This window comes from Populus nigra, chromosome 1 (genome assembly GCF_951802175.1).
Source record: "Populus nigra chromosome 1, ddPopNigr1.1, whole genome shotgun sequence".
Taxonomy (NCBI): Eukaryota; Viridiplantae; Streptophyta; class Magnoliopsida; order Malpighiales; family Salicaceae; genus Populus; species Populus nigra.
In genome coordinates this window covers 47,101,746-47,115,762 of record NC_084852.1, presented here as the reverse complement: position 1 = coordinate 47,115,762, position 14,017 = coordinate 47,101,746, and the positions used below count along the sequence as shown (strand labels likewise).

The 14,017-nt window shown below is 40.1% G+C and overlaps 1 pseudogene; it reads right to left on the bottom strand.

Annotated features, from left to right (window-relative positions):
• Positions 1–8,577: 8,577 nt before the first annotated feature.
• Positions 8,578–9,430, bottom strand: LOC133705604 (wall-associated receptor kinase-like 8; annotated as a pseudogene).
• Between the last annotated feature and the right edge of the window lie 4,587 nt (positions 9,431–14,017).

The window sequence follows — 14,017 nt, the reverse complement described above, 5'->3', positions numbered from 1 at the left end:
CCGCGTCACTATTACCAAAGGAATGTTCGACGTCACATACCGACGGAATTACCGACGGATAACGCATGTCCAACACGTGTCCGTCTGAACCAGTACCGACGGAAATGCCGACGGATTCGCCGACGGATAGAAAAGTTTGGCGGGATTTCCAAACTTTTTTGGTGCGAATTTCAATTAATTTCCGACGGAATTTCCGACAGAAATTAATTGCACCGACAGCAATTAATTTCCATCGGAAATATTGCTTTATATACCGCCCATCCCCCATCACTTTGTTCATTTTCTCCTCTTCTCCTCTTCTCCCTTTCTCTGCTCCTCCCTTTCTCTGCTCCTCTTCTCCTCTTCTCCCTTTCTCTTCTCTCATTTATATTTAGCTTTTAGAAGGATTTTTTTGTTTTGGTGGTAGTTTTAAAAGGTATGTATTTTTTTTCTTTATCTTTGTATTTTTTTTATTTTAATTATGATTATTTTTTTTGGTGTTCTTTGTTTTGTATATTGTTTGTAGATAAAATCTTAAATTCAACACATTATTAAGGTAAGCATTTTTTAGTTTTTTAATTTTATTTATTAATTTTAGTTTTTTAGTTTTGATATTATTGTTTGAATTGCTATAATTTTTATTGTTGAATTTATGTTAAACATGTTAATTTATAAATATAATTGTTATTGTTGATTTATTTTAAAAATGGTAATTTATATATATATAGAATTGCATTTAATTAGTTTATCTTAATTTAGGATATTATTGTTTGTATTGCTATAATTGTTATTGTTGAATTTATGTTAAAAATGTTAATTTATAAATATAATTGTTATTGTTGATTTATTTTAAAAATGTTAATTTATATATATAGAATTGCATTTAATTAGTTTATCTTAATTTAGGATATTATTGTTTGTATTGCTATAATGGTTATTGTTGAATTTATGTTAAAAATGTAATATTAATCCGTAAATTTGAATGTATGACTTAAATCTAACGTTTGTAACTCTAAATATCAATTTAACAATGAATGTTCATAGTTGTAATTCTATATGATGTTATTGAATAAAATGTTGTGTTGATGATGATGAGTTGGGTTGAGATCCAAGATGATTGGATCGGGATGTGAAATAAAATTGGAAGTGTAATATAATTTTGTCGACAACTTGGGACCCCCCAGTACAGGGGAGACTCTGTCGAATTTTTTTTTAAATAATCGAAGTTAATTATGTAATTATTCGTGTACATTTGTGTAGATGTGTAGAATGAAATCTACAGCACGTCGTCAGAAGACGGTTGCAGCTAGTTCTTCTAGCAGCGAGGAGGACGTATCCTTAGGTGCTAATCACGGCGAGGAATCTACGCCAACTTGTGATGCTGCCTCTTCTAGCGCGGTTTCACAGCGCAGAAGCGGTGTGCCTTCACAGCGGGGTCAATTCACCCGCAAGTACCAGGCACAATGGAAGGATAACCTCTCAATGTAAGTTTGTTTAGGTTTTTTTTTATATGAACTAATTAATATTAATTACTACTTTTATTTAATTTCAGGTTCACAAACATTGAGGCTGCAAGGACTATAACATTGGCGTTTAAATCGTCGATGGAGATTCCATTGTTTCAATGGAGCCAGGTTTCCAGACATCCTGAGTGGAAACCTAATATCGATGCATGGTTTAAGCGATTTCAGGTCGGTGTAAATTTTTAATTTCCAGCTTATTTTTAATAAATGATTTTTATAATTTTATATCTTGTACTATTTTTATTTTATATGAACTATTTATATACACAGAACAAATTTGAGTGGGATAGGGCGGACAACAATGTTGTGAGGAGGGTATGGGCAAATCACGCGGCAACTAGGTAACATCGAAAATAATATTTATTTTTGTTTTATAAGTTTATGTTTTAAATTCTAATTTGTTACTATGGAAGTAGATTGCGTGATTTTTGGTATGACACCCAAAAAAAATCAAAAAGACATGCGAGGGATAACGGTCTTGAAGGATGGAATGAGGTGGCGGTATGGCAGGAATTCAGACCGCCATTCATCTCGGGGGAAATATGGACGGCATATATTGAGCACGTGACCTCAGAGCGGTTCTCACGGCGCTCACAGTCTGGCATTGACAACCAGAACCGGCAAATTTATGGTTCGGTGACCACGCACACTAGCGGATCCGTCCCATTCAGCGCACATGCAAAGCGGATGGTAAGATTAATTTTAATGAAATATATCGTTAATTAATTTGTCGTTCCTTATTTTTTCAACCTATTTTTTCCTTACAGGCTGCGTCTCTTGGACGTGAACCGAGTCCAATGGAGCTGTTTCAAGAGACGCATGTGCGGAGTCAAGACCGCCAAAAGGGGGTGCAGCAGTTCGTGGACAACCGTGCTCAGCACTTCGTGGTATGTTCGTTCATTCATTTTATTTTGTAAGTTATTATTTTCTTGAATTGCATTTGATGATTTTTTTACCGATGGAATTTTCAGGAGACCTATAATAGTCGGTTGAGGGAGAGATATGGGGACAATCCGTCGACCCATCCAGATTTCGATCCAGATTTGTGGATGGAGGCGGGATCGTCTGGTGGACCCGATAAAAATCGGGTCTACGGGCTCTCGAACACTACGGCTGACAACTTGCATTCGACTCGTAGTGTCTCAACTGTTGGAAGCTCTCCATCAGTATTGAACACCCAGTTTGAGGAGTTCATTGCGTTGAAACAACAATATCAACAACTCTCGACGAATTATGATGAGCTCCGTCAAATAGTCATGGAGATGAGATCAAAGATGGGTGACGATACTTGTGCAGCTTCTTTTTGGCCGTATGGTCCAGGGAACAACCAGCCTCCTCCTCCTCCTCCGCTTCCTCCTCCAGCTCCGCCGCTATTCTAGTTTAATTTTGCTTTTTAAACACATTAAATTTGTAATGAATATTATTTAACATTACTTTTACATTATTAATGTTTAATGCATTTCTATTTGTTTATTAAGGTTTTTTACAATTAATAAAATTTTTTATATATATATTTTAAATACCTACCGACGGATAGTATCCGTCGGTATTTAACAGAGAGTTGGTGAACAATTACCATCCATACCATCATTACCGATGGCATCACCGACGGGATTAAATCCGTCGGAGATTAAATTCCGACGGCATTACCGACGGATAATATCCGTCGGTATTACACAGAGAGTTGCACAAAAATTACCAGCCATGCCATATTTACCGACGGATTGTCTGTCGGTAATGCCGTCGGTAATTACCCTTGAGTAATGTTCCCGCAGGAAACTTTTTTTTGGGCACGCGCGTATCCATCTGTAACCCGTCGGCGTTTCCGTCGGTGGGTGGTTTTTTTTATTTGCGACAGAATTAGCGACGGAAATGGGATTTACCGACGACTATTTTACTGACGGATGTGTTCCGTCGGTGAGTCCGTCGGTATTATTTTCACCGACGGACTTCATTGCTGTCACCGACGGAATGAGTCCGTCGGTAACACTAGATAATGTTGTAGTGTCTAATTATAATTTATTTTAATTCTTCCACTCAAGATTCTCTCTTATTTACTTTCAAATGATGAATAAAATAATTTGAAATAAGATACGTAAATAATTGCTGAAAAGTTAATTGAAATAATATCTTTGAAACAGATGGAGTAACAATTTTTCTTGATTTGACGGCTCATCTGTTTGCTGGAGGGGATTGAACAATACATGCAATTTGTTTTTTAATCCCTCCCTAAATGGATATTAGGTACGCAATTAAGTGTCATAATCGTTAAGGATTCCTTGATTATATAAAGAGGTTGTAATTATAAACTGAATTAATTTAAGACACTGAAAGTAGCATTCTGTTAGGGCTCTAGGCGCGGGGGCGCGCCAACGAAAGCGCACTGCCTAGAATTCGACAGCGATGGACAGCGGCAGCCTTGTATAGGCAGACACGAATTTGGCAGGCAGCGTGCAATGATCTATGCGAGTCTTTGAGCTACGACTTGGCATGGACGTGGGGGCTTAGATACTGGACCTTCTAAGTCAGCAGCTGACGTAGCAGAACAGGCAGTTGGGACTGCCTTGTGGGCAGACAAAACATGGGGGGAAGTGGCCGAAAACATGGGGGAGAAAGTGCTCCACCATGCCCTGAAAATAAGGATGTGGGGTGAGCCACTAAGATAACGGGGGAACTGGTGCTCCACTAGGCCCTGAAAATAGGGATCATGGGGGAGATAGTGCTCCACTATGCCCTGAAAATAGGGATCATGGGTGAGCATAGCAGCTCACATTTGAAGTGCATACGGATGCTTCAGATAGGGCTATTGGTGGAGTGCTTGTGCAAGAGGGACATCCGGTTGCTTTCGAGAGTCGGAAGCTAAATGACGCGGAACAGAATTACTCGACGCATGAGAAAGAAATGACGACAGTAGTGCACTGCCTTGGCATATGGAGAGTATATCTGTTGGGGCTGAAATTTATTGTCAAGACTGACAATGTTGCCAACACATTCTTCTGGACGCAGAAGAAATTGTCGCAGCGACAAGCTCAATGGTAGGAATTCTTGGCCGAATATGATTTTGTATGGAAGCACAAACCGGGAAGCCACAATCAGGTTGCAGATGCACTTAGCAGACACGAAGTAATCGCTACTGTTCTTGCTATTGTTCAGGTGGAGTCGGACATGTTGTGCCGACTTCGTCAAGTTGCGGGGGAGGATGCAACGTACAAGAAATTGGTTGAGCTTGTACAAGAAGGGACAATACGGAGGTATTGGTTGGAACAAGACCTACTCTATGGAAAGGGGGGTCGAATCTTCGTGCCAAAGGGAGAGCTGCGGAAACACTTATTGATGGAGACTCATGATCCGCAGTGGGCTGGACATCCAGGTAGAGAAAGGATGGTTGCTCTCCTATCACAGACTTATTATTGGCCGAAGATGGAGGAAGACGTAGAACTTTATGTCAGGACTTGTCTAGTGTGCCAACAAGACAAGACTTTACGGTAGCGTGAGGCAGGCTTGTTACAGCCGCTGCCGATTTCAGAAAGACCTTGGGTGTCGGTCTCAATGGATTTCATTGTTGGTTTTCCAAAGGTGGATGGCATGAACACAATCATGGTTGTTGTGGACAGATTCACTAAGTATGCGGTGTTTGTCACTGCCCCAACAGTGTGTACAGCTGAAGTGGCCGCTGAATTATTCTACCGTAACGTGGTGAAGTACTTTGGAGTACCTTCTGACATTGTAAGTGATCGTGATGTGCGATTCACGGGCAGATTCTGGACAGCATTGTTCAATATGATGGGAACAAGGCTGAAGTTTTCAACTGCCAATCACCCGCAAACTGATGGGCAGACGGAAAGGATAAATGCTTTGTTGGAGGAATATTTGAGACACTACGTGACAACGATGCAGCGAAACTGGCTGGAGTTGCTGGATAGTGCGCAGTTTTGCTATAATCTTAAAAAATCCTCGGCAACAGAAGCAAGTCCGTTTGAGCTGGTTTTGGGAGCCCAACCCCAAACTCCTGCGGAGATTGCAGTGCAGATATCGGGTGGGAAGAGTCCAGCGGCGTACAGGTTTGCAATGGAACGACAAGAACTGTTTGAGCAGGCCCAAGATAGCTTGGGTAAGGCAAGGAAAAGGATGCTCAAATATGCCAATCAAAAGCGAAGATTGCTGGAATTCAGTGTGGGTGACAAGGTGTTGCTCAAGTTAACTCCGCAAATTTGGAAGAAAATTGTGGGGACGACGAAGCACCGAGGGTTGGTGCCAAGGTATGACGGGCCTTTTAAGATCATTGAAAAGGTAGGGGCTGTCGCATACAGATTGAAGCTGCCCGAACGGCTGAAGCTTCATCCTACTTTTCACGTAAGTTACTTGCGGCCTTTTTATGAAGATCACGAGGATCCAAAAAGAAGTAAGTCGCAACGAGCTCCTCCTACGATTCATAAACAATTTGACGATGGTATTGTCAAGATTATGGATCATCGTAGACGCGGCCAACATCGCAAGAATCGGCGGACAGAATTCTTGATAAAATGGAAGAAAAATGAGGAGGTTTCGTGGGAAAAAGATACAGATTTATGGCAATTTGAGGACCAAATACAAGACTACCTCACGTCTATTCTGACGAGGGCGTCGAACTCTTTTAGTGGGGGTGGTTTGTTAGGGCTCTAGGAGCGGGGGCGCGCCAATGAAAGCGCACTGCCTAGAATTCGGCAGCGATGGACAGCGGCAGCCTTGCATAAGCAGAAACGAATTCGGCAGGCAGCGTGCAATGATCTATGCGAGTCTTTGAGCTACGACTTAGCATGGACGTGGGGGCTTAGATACTGGACCTTCTAAGTCAGAAGGTGACGCAGCAGAACAGGCAGTTGGGACTGCCTTGTGGGCAGACAGAACATGGGGGGAAGTGGCCGAAAACATGGGGGAGAAAGTGCTCCACCATGCCCTGAAAATAAGGATGTGGGGTGAGCCACTAAGTTAATGGGGGAGCTGGTGCTCCACTAGGCCCTGAAAATAGGGATCATGGGGGAGATAGTGCTCCACTATGCCCTGAAAATAGGGATCATGGGTGAGCATAGCAGCTCACATTTCTGTCTATATATAGGCTGCCAAGCCTCTACTGTGTAGCATGTGATTTTGTGCACAACACACACACTCTTGTTGTGTTTTTCTTTGTTGATGAGATAAATAAAGGTTGAGAGGGATTCATGTAATCTTGTTGTGCTTGCTTGTGTTGGTTTCCTTGTTTACGACGAAGCTACTGTGAGAACCTCTTTGGGTGAGCGAAACACATAGTCGTAGGAAACACGAGCGAAAAGGGGTGAGGCAAGGCTGAGTCTAGTCGGGACTAGGCTGCCGCATTGGGTTGTATTTCGTTGCGAAAAATTTAACCCTGTGACACATTCCATTAGGACAATCCTTCTCACGGCAGGAAACCTAGGAATGATCTCTTTTTTTCTTTTTCTTTTTAATTTTGAGATGGAAAACCAGAAGAAACAAGGATTCCATACACTCCTCATCAACTTTGGACCACCCCTTCTGATCAACCTCGTATATGAGTTTTTTCTAATCAAGGAAGCGATCTCTCGCTTTCCCTTGGTTGCTTTGGACACAGAATTCCCTGGTACTATCTTTCAATTAAATCGTGACAAGAGTTCGCTGTCTCATGCCACTCCCTATGGAAACTACTGTCTCATGAAGTGGAATGTTGATCTCTTGAAAATAATTCAACTTGGGATAACTCTTTCTGATTCTCATGGAAATCTTCCAAGTTTCGGAACAGAATTCCAATATGCGTGGCTGTTTAATTTCCGGGATTTCAATATCAAGCACGATCATCACAGTGAAGAGTCTATTGGGTTACTTGAACGCCAAGGTATTGATTTGAAGAAGAACAGAGAGAAGGGTATTGATTCCTCGGATTTTGGAAGGCTGATTTTGAGTTCTGGACTTGTTTCCAATAATTCTTCAATAACTTGGATTACTTTTCATGGTGCTTATGATTTTGGATTCTTGATCAAGATTTTAACTAAACGAGAGTTGCCAAGTGATATGCGGTCTTTTTTGGGGATGATGAGGTTTTTCTTTGGGGTTCGAGTTTATGATACAAAATTCATGATGGGATGCATTAATGGCTTGCACGGTGGATTCGAGAGGGTGGCTATGTTACTTGGTGTTGAACGAATAACGGGAAGAAGGCACCAGGCAGGATCTGATAGCTTGTTAACTCTTCAAACATTCGTGAGATTCAAGGAGTCGTGTGCTAAAATTGATCTCGAGAAATTGAATGGCTATGAGGGAATGATGTTTGGACTGTGTGAAGGCTGGTCAGGGTTCACTTACGCACCTGATACATTCATAGGCACTCTAGTTTGAAGGAATATCAATGGAGTTGTACTTTCAGGTCTATCAAATATTTTCAGTGTCATCTCTCTTTTTTTCGCTTAAACTTTTTAATCCAAGTTCCTCGATTTTATGCTTATATTTTTCCCCCTTGATTAGCTATATATTCTGATTTGTTTTGCTTTAATTCAAGTTTGCCTTAAAGCCAGATCTCGCATTGATTTGTCAGAAAGTGTAATGAGAAAGCCTATAACAGCAGTCGTCCTAGCAACTAGCTAGGGACTTGAGCTACAATAACTTTGCTTAGATATACCTACAGTCAGAAAAATGTATAATTAATTGTTCTAACGTAGATGTTCATACTGCATCGATTATCACCAGCAGTAGAGGTGATATGAAATTGATCTAATAAGCAGGCGCAACAAATCTCAACAGTCTTAACATACAGCAAGGAAATTATAACTCAGGAAGACGATCGATAAATATAGAAGAGATGCTCATGTACTTTTTTTTCCTGATAAACCAGAACAATCTTTGCAGAAATTATTATTATTATTATTATTCAGAAGAGGAAACTAATGGTGGTTCAAAATCAAAAGCAACGTTTTGGCTGCTTTTCATTTGAACTGTGGTTTGAAACGCGGCATGCCATGTAAACAAACGGTATCGTCGTATCGAAGTATTATTTCAAGAACTAAAAGCGAAGCTGCTGTACAGCCAAACAGCAACATAAAGTCTTTTCTTAAACAGTAACTTTACCTACGCACCCAAGGTATATGGGTTGCCCTCATAACCTTTCCCGCAAGAACATTCGTAGGCTAAAGTCAAAGAGTGCTCAAGAAGGGAATATTTGCAACTCATGGTCTTGGGGTCATATTTCCAAAGCTTGTAATCCATCACCCAAGCCAGCACCACCGGAGCATATTCCCGATCATGAAACACTTGCGGATTGTTTATATCGGAGAACGCAACCCATTCTTGGTCTGCTAGGAAAGTAAGCTTGCATCCACTGCTGTCTTGACTCTCATTTTTAGTTTCTAGACTTGGATTAAATAAGGAGCTCTTGCTACGCAGCAGCGCTTACCAGAACAGAGACTATTCATTTCTTGCCCATAAATAATGGTTGTTTGATTATTGTAGGGAACGCATGTTGAGTCACATCCACTGACTTGGCGCCCAATCTCTTTCAATAGAGCACGGATGTTGCAGCCGACTGCAATGAATAGATTACAGAAGGAGAAAAAGAAAGGACTTCCCTCCAAGTTCACAGGTGGACCGGATTGCCTACCAGAACAATTGGAGGACATAATTGGACCTTTGACAACGGCAGCACCATCTCCAATATTCAGAACCTCCATATTGGTTTTTCTTATGAAAACCCTAGGAGGGCTGGCTGCTTCGTCGCAAACAATCTCAAACGATTCTTCCAGGTAGCAATCTTTTGTCGTTCCAAAAGGGCACGGAATGCTGATGTTTCCACAGTGATCTTGACAACCACGCTTTGCTATAGGTGCAACTGCTCTTGCTAACTGAAATAAGGTGGGCAGCAGTAGGAGAATGATTGGAGACAAGAAATATTTGTAGGCCATTTTCATTTTCTCGTATTGTTTCGGAGTTCAACATGGTTGAGTTTGTTCAAGACTTTATAGGCATGTTCTAGGCTTTCTAGTTTAATCTAGCAGGAGGACAAGTGGATTCAATTGTCTGGATTAGAAAATAGACATGGGTACTAGTTTAGTTGGAAACAATGTGCCTAGCTAGCAGGACTTCCTCAAAGTACTGTATGTTTGTGAGAGCGTAGAAAGATTAAAATTAACATTTTGGTGAAGGATTCGTGGAGAGTAGAAGGTGAGAAAAATCGACATGAGAAGGGTAATAAAGTTTCCTATATATTTGAGTATTTTCAAAAATAATTTGTTCTAGGGATTTACTAAATAAAATAATTATTCTTTGAATTTTTTATAGAAGATTTGGAGATTATATTAATTTCTCAAGGGGACTTTAATTATTTGTGATGAATTTGCACAACAAATAATATAAGAACTAATAATGGAAAGGGAATATTTAAGATCAAGATAGCTATATTCTACAAGGCATCAAAACAAAGTCTTTTGAAGAATTGGCTACTCATGCACACGATATGGAACTTAGCATTGCGGCGGCTGAAAGTTCATTATTACCAATGCAAGAGCCTAAAAGAAATAAGCCTGAAAGTCGTAGATTCGGAAAGAGCACTCTAAAGGTCGAGGGAAAGCAATCTTTAGTAGTTAACTCTACTGCTGTAAAAGTACCAACTGGAGTTAAGAGGAATGATCATGTAACGCCGACTACTTTTCAAAAGGGTGAAAAAAAGAAACCATCCTTGAAAAAGCGACAAGAAAAAGTGTATCCATTTCCTGACTCAGACATATCTAGGATGCTGGATGATCTGCTTGAGGCAAATATCATTGAGTTGCCGAAGGTGAAACGCCCTGAAGAAGCAAACCAAGTAGATAATCTAAATTATTGCAAATATCATTGCTTAATCAGTCATCCTGTAGAGAAGTGTTTTGTGTTGAAAGACAAGATCATGAGGCTACACGAGAATGGAGATATTGTTTTCGATGATGAAATAGCAGCCTCTAATATCACAACCACGATCAATTTAGGACCATGTCAATCACTCCCTACACTAAGTTTCGGCTCCTTTGAACCTACAAGACTTGATGCCATCTTCCCGATGAGCTTCACTGCATCCTCAAGTAAAACTCCATGTATAACCCTCGCACCTCAAGTTGACAACTTGAAGCCTGATTCGTCTGAAAATTATGATGATGAAAGATGGACTTTAGTCACACATAGAAGAGGAAGGAGGAAATGCATGCAGATGACAAAGCCAACTAGAATGAGAATCTCAATAGTGAGAAAGCTGATTGATGAGCCAATACTCCGAAAGATTCAATGAAAGTCCATACCAGCCACAAAGGAGGGTTTTTCAGTACAAAATCTAAGAAAGCCCGTTACACTGAATGAGTACATGCCAATAGAGATGAGAAGAATTGAAAATGTACTTGTTACTTGCTATCATGTTGATGAAGAGAAAACTCCTATTGAACTTTTCATGAAGGAAGGTTATGATGACTCTTCAAATTTATCTCACGGTGTATGCACAACAGAGATATCCTTCAATGATGAAGACTTGCTGCTTGGATCAAAACTCCATAACCGACCTCTTTTCATTAAAGGATATGTTGATGAAAAGATGGTGAATCGTATCTTGGTGGATGATGGCTTAACAGTCAATATACTACCTCTTAAGACTATGAAAGAGATAGGGGTTCCAATGGATGAACTTTTCCCAAGTCATCTGATGATTCAAGGTGTCGCACGTCCAAAAAATCTACGCGGCGTCGACTGGCGATTTTTCATTTGTTGTTTGATTTGATTGGTTCGTTGGAGTCGCCACCTAGTAATTTATTGAAGGCTACTAGAAAACCCAGGTACTGGTCTTATCAGAGATTTGCGAGTAAGGGACTGGTTGTGGTTAAGGAAGGTATTAGCACCCTTAACGCACCCTACCTGAGGTAAGCTGCTTCGTGGACTTGATGTGTTAAAGAAGTTTTAAAAATTCTGTTCTTTCACCGAATTTTAGAAATACAACTTACATGTAAGTTCATAATTCTTTATCCGTGAAGAAATCAAAATATTAAATTCTTTTTTATTAAAAAAAAGCATTCATAAATAAAATTCCAATCACACATTCACTTTCACTATACTTTTCTTTTTTTCTTTTCTTTTCCCTTCTTTTTTTTTTACATCCACATTACAAATTAAAAAAAATTCAACACTAAACAAAAATTACATTACATAATTTAAAAATTACAAAATGGTCCCTAAAACTCCAGAAATTGCAGGGAAGGACTTCTGCAAGTCGGAACAGTGCCGCATGAACATTCGAGGAAAGCCCGGGGATCTGGCACGACTTCCTCCTTTCTCCCCTTCTTCACCGGCGGTGACCTGCAAAACCACAAAAAAAAACACAGCAAGGAGTGGATCCTTTTTAGATATGTTCTCGGTCTACCTTCCTCCTTTCGGATTTCTGCTCTTCCTTTCTTCCTCTAGGGTCTAACGCCGCCGTTGCTGGTTGCTGTCTGGGTGGTTGAAGATCGTAGAAGAAGCTGTAGTGGCTGCTGGCGGTGGCCTTGCTGCCGTCCTCCGTTGGGGCTCTTGCAGTGGCCTTCTTGGCCGCGAGGGAGAGCAACGGCCAGTGGAGGGGCGTGGCCGGCTGGTTTTAGGTCACGAAGCAGGGTCCAGCAGCCGGGAGAGGGAAGCTGATGGGTCGGCTGTTGCACGGTGACAGAGGGAGGGTCTGGAGTCTGTTGTTGACAAAACAGATGGCGTTCCTGGCTGGGGCTTCAGTCGGCTGAAATGGGGAAAGAGGGGAGACCAAATAGAGCTGAAAAATCAAAAGAAGGCAGGCGGCGCTGGGTTCTTTCTTTTCCAAGGGAGCGGCAGCCTGCTCCTCCTTTTTTCAAAAAGAGAGGCCAGCGCTGTGGCTGAGGAAGAAAATCATCAGGGGCGGCTGCTGGGGAGAAAAAGTGAGATGGAGAGGGTAGAAGGGAGGCTTGCGTCCAGCGGCTGAGGAAGAAGAAAATCAAAAGGGAAGGGCTCTATGTTGTTGGCTAGAAAATGGGGGGAACGGTGTGGAGGCTGGTTTGGGCCAAGAAAGAGGGAAATCGAAAAGTGTATGGGGGCTGTGATTAGTACTTAAAAGTGCATTCTCATTAAGGCTTTATATCATCGTATTGCACTAAAGTATCGTTAAATTCCCTAACTAAAGCATGTTTTATAATAACAAGTCTAATAATATAATATATCTTTAATTTATGGTAAATGCTTGTTTTGAATGCAGGTATATCTCACAATTCAAAGGATTGATTGATGTGATTAACTATTGAAAGTGAAGAGACAAAAGGAGGACTAGGCTAGGAGAAGAGATGCTGGTTCAATTCCAAACTGGGACACCATTCGGTTATTTGATCATAACTGGAGTTGTAGAACTCGGATTTAGGTCCACTTTATATGGATGGAAAGATAAGACATAGACCTAAAACTTTCATGAGGGGTCCAAGACTCAATTCTGCCGTTTTCAAGTTCAAATCTTAGCAACAACGGAGAAGTCGGAACCTGTCCTGCAGCTCAAACACTGTTCGGTTTTCAGCTCATATCTTGAGTTCTAGAAGTCCAAATAAGCTCTGGTTTTTTTTGCTGGAAAGCTGAGATAATTTCCCATAGATTTCATGAAACAAAGGGCTCAAATTCTGATGTTAGCGATGACGTTTTGGCCAGCCAACAATATCAAAAATCTGCCAACAATATCAAGAACCAGCAGCCAACAATATCAAAAACCAGCCACCAAATCAATGGTTGCCTACCAATCAATAGTTCTGAATCTTAGCCTATAAAAGGAGGCATTTGCCATGTATTTAGTCATATTATTTTTCAGATCAAAATCATGTTCTTGCTTTCTCTCTTTATATCTTTGTAATGTTCAAGTTTTCTTTCATGTTATATTAATCTCTTGTTTATGCTTTTTCATTTCCTTTCATATACTTAGTTAACTTATATCATAATCATGTTCTTATCTTGTTTATTTATGTTTTTCTTCTTCATTATGTTTAGCTAAGTTAATTATGTCAAGGTGAAAAGGTTTTACTAATGGTGTTAGAATAGATATAATATAAACTCAACATGGACTTTAATGTTTATATCTAAGATAAATTGTTATTAGCATGTCTTATCTTTTTATCTTACTAATTCTTAATACCTTGCTTGTTAAATGGTTAATCTAGATTTATGTTGTATAACACTTGGTACATCAAATGCTTGATCCTTCATAGTTTTCGGCCGACATCGTTGTTATGATAGGAACTTGATTTGTTGTTAACATAAGCTACCAACATGAATGCCTGATGATATTTATAAGTATGGTGTTACTTAGACAAGATAATTAATATGATCATGTTAATACTTTATAATGAGCCATTAATGATAAATCATCCGATTGGAACCTCCTTTGTGTGTGGTTTCTAGTTGAGTAATAAAAAGAGTTTATATTATATTTATTTGAAATACCATTAGTGAATCCTCTAACCTTGACATTTGTTTTTATCATTGTTTAATCCTTACATTAATCTTCCATC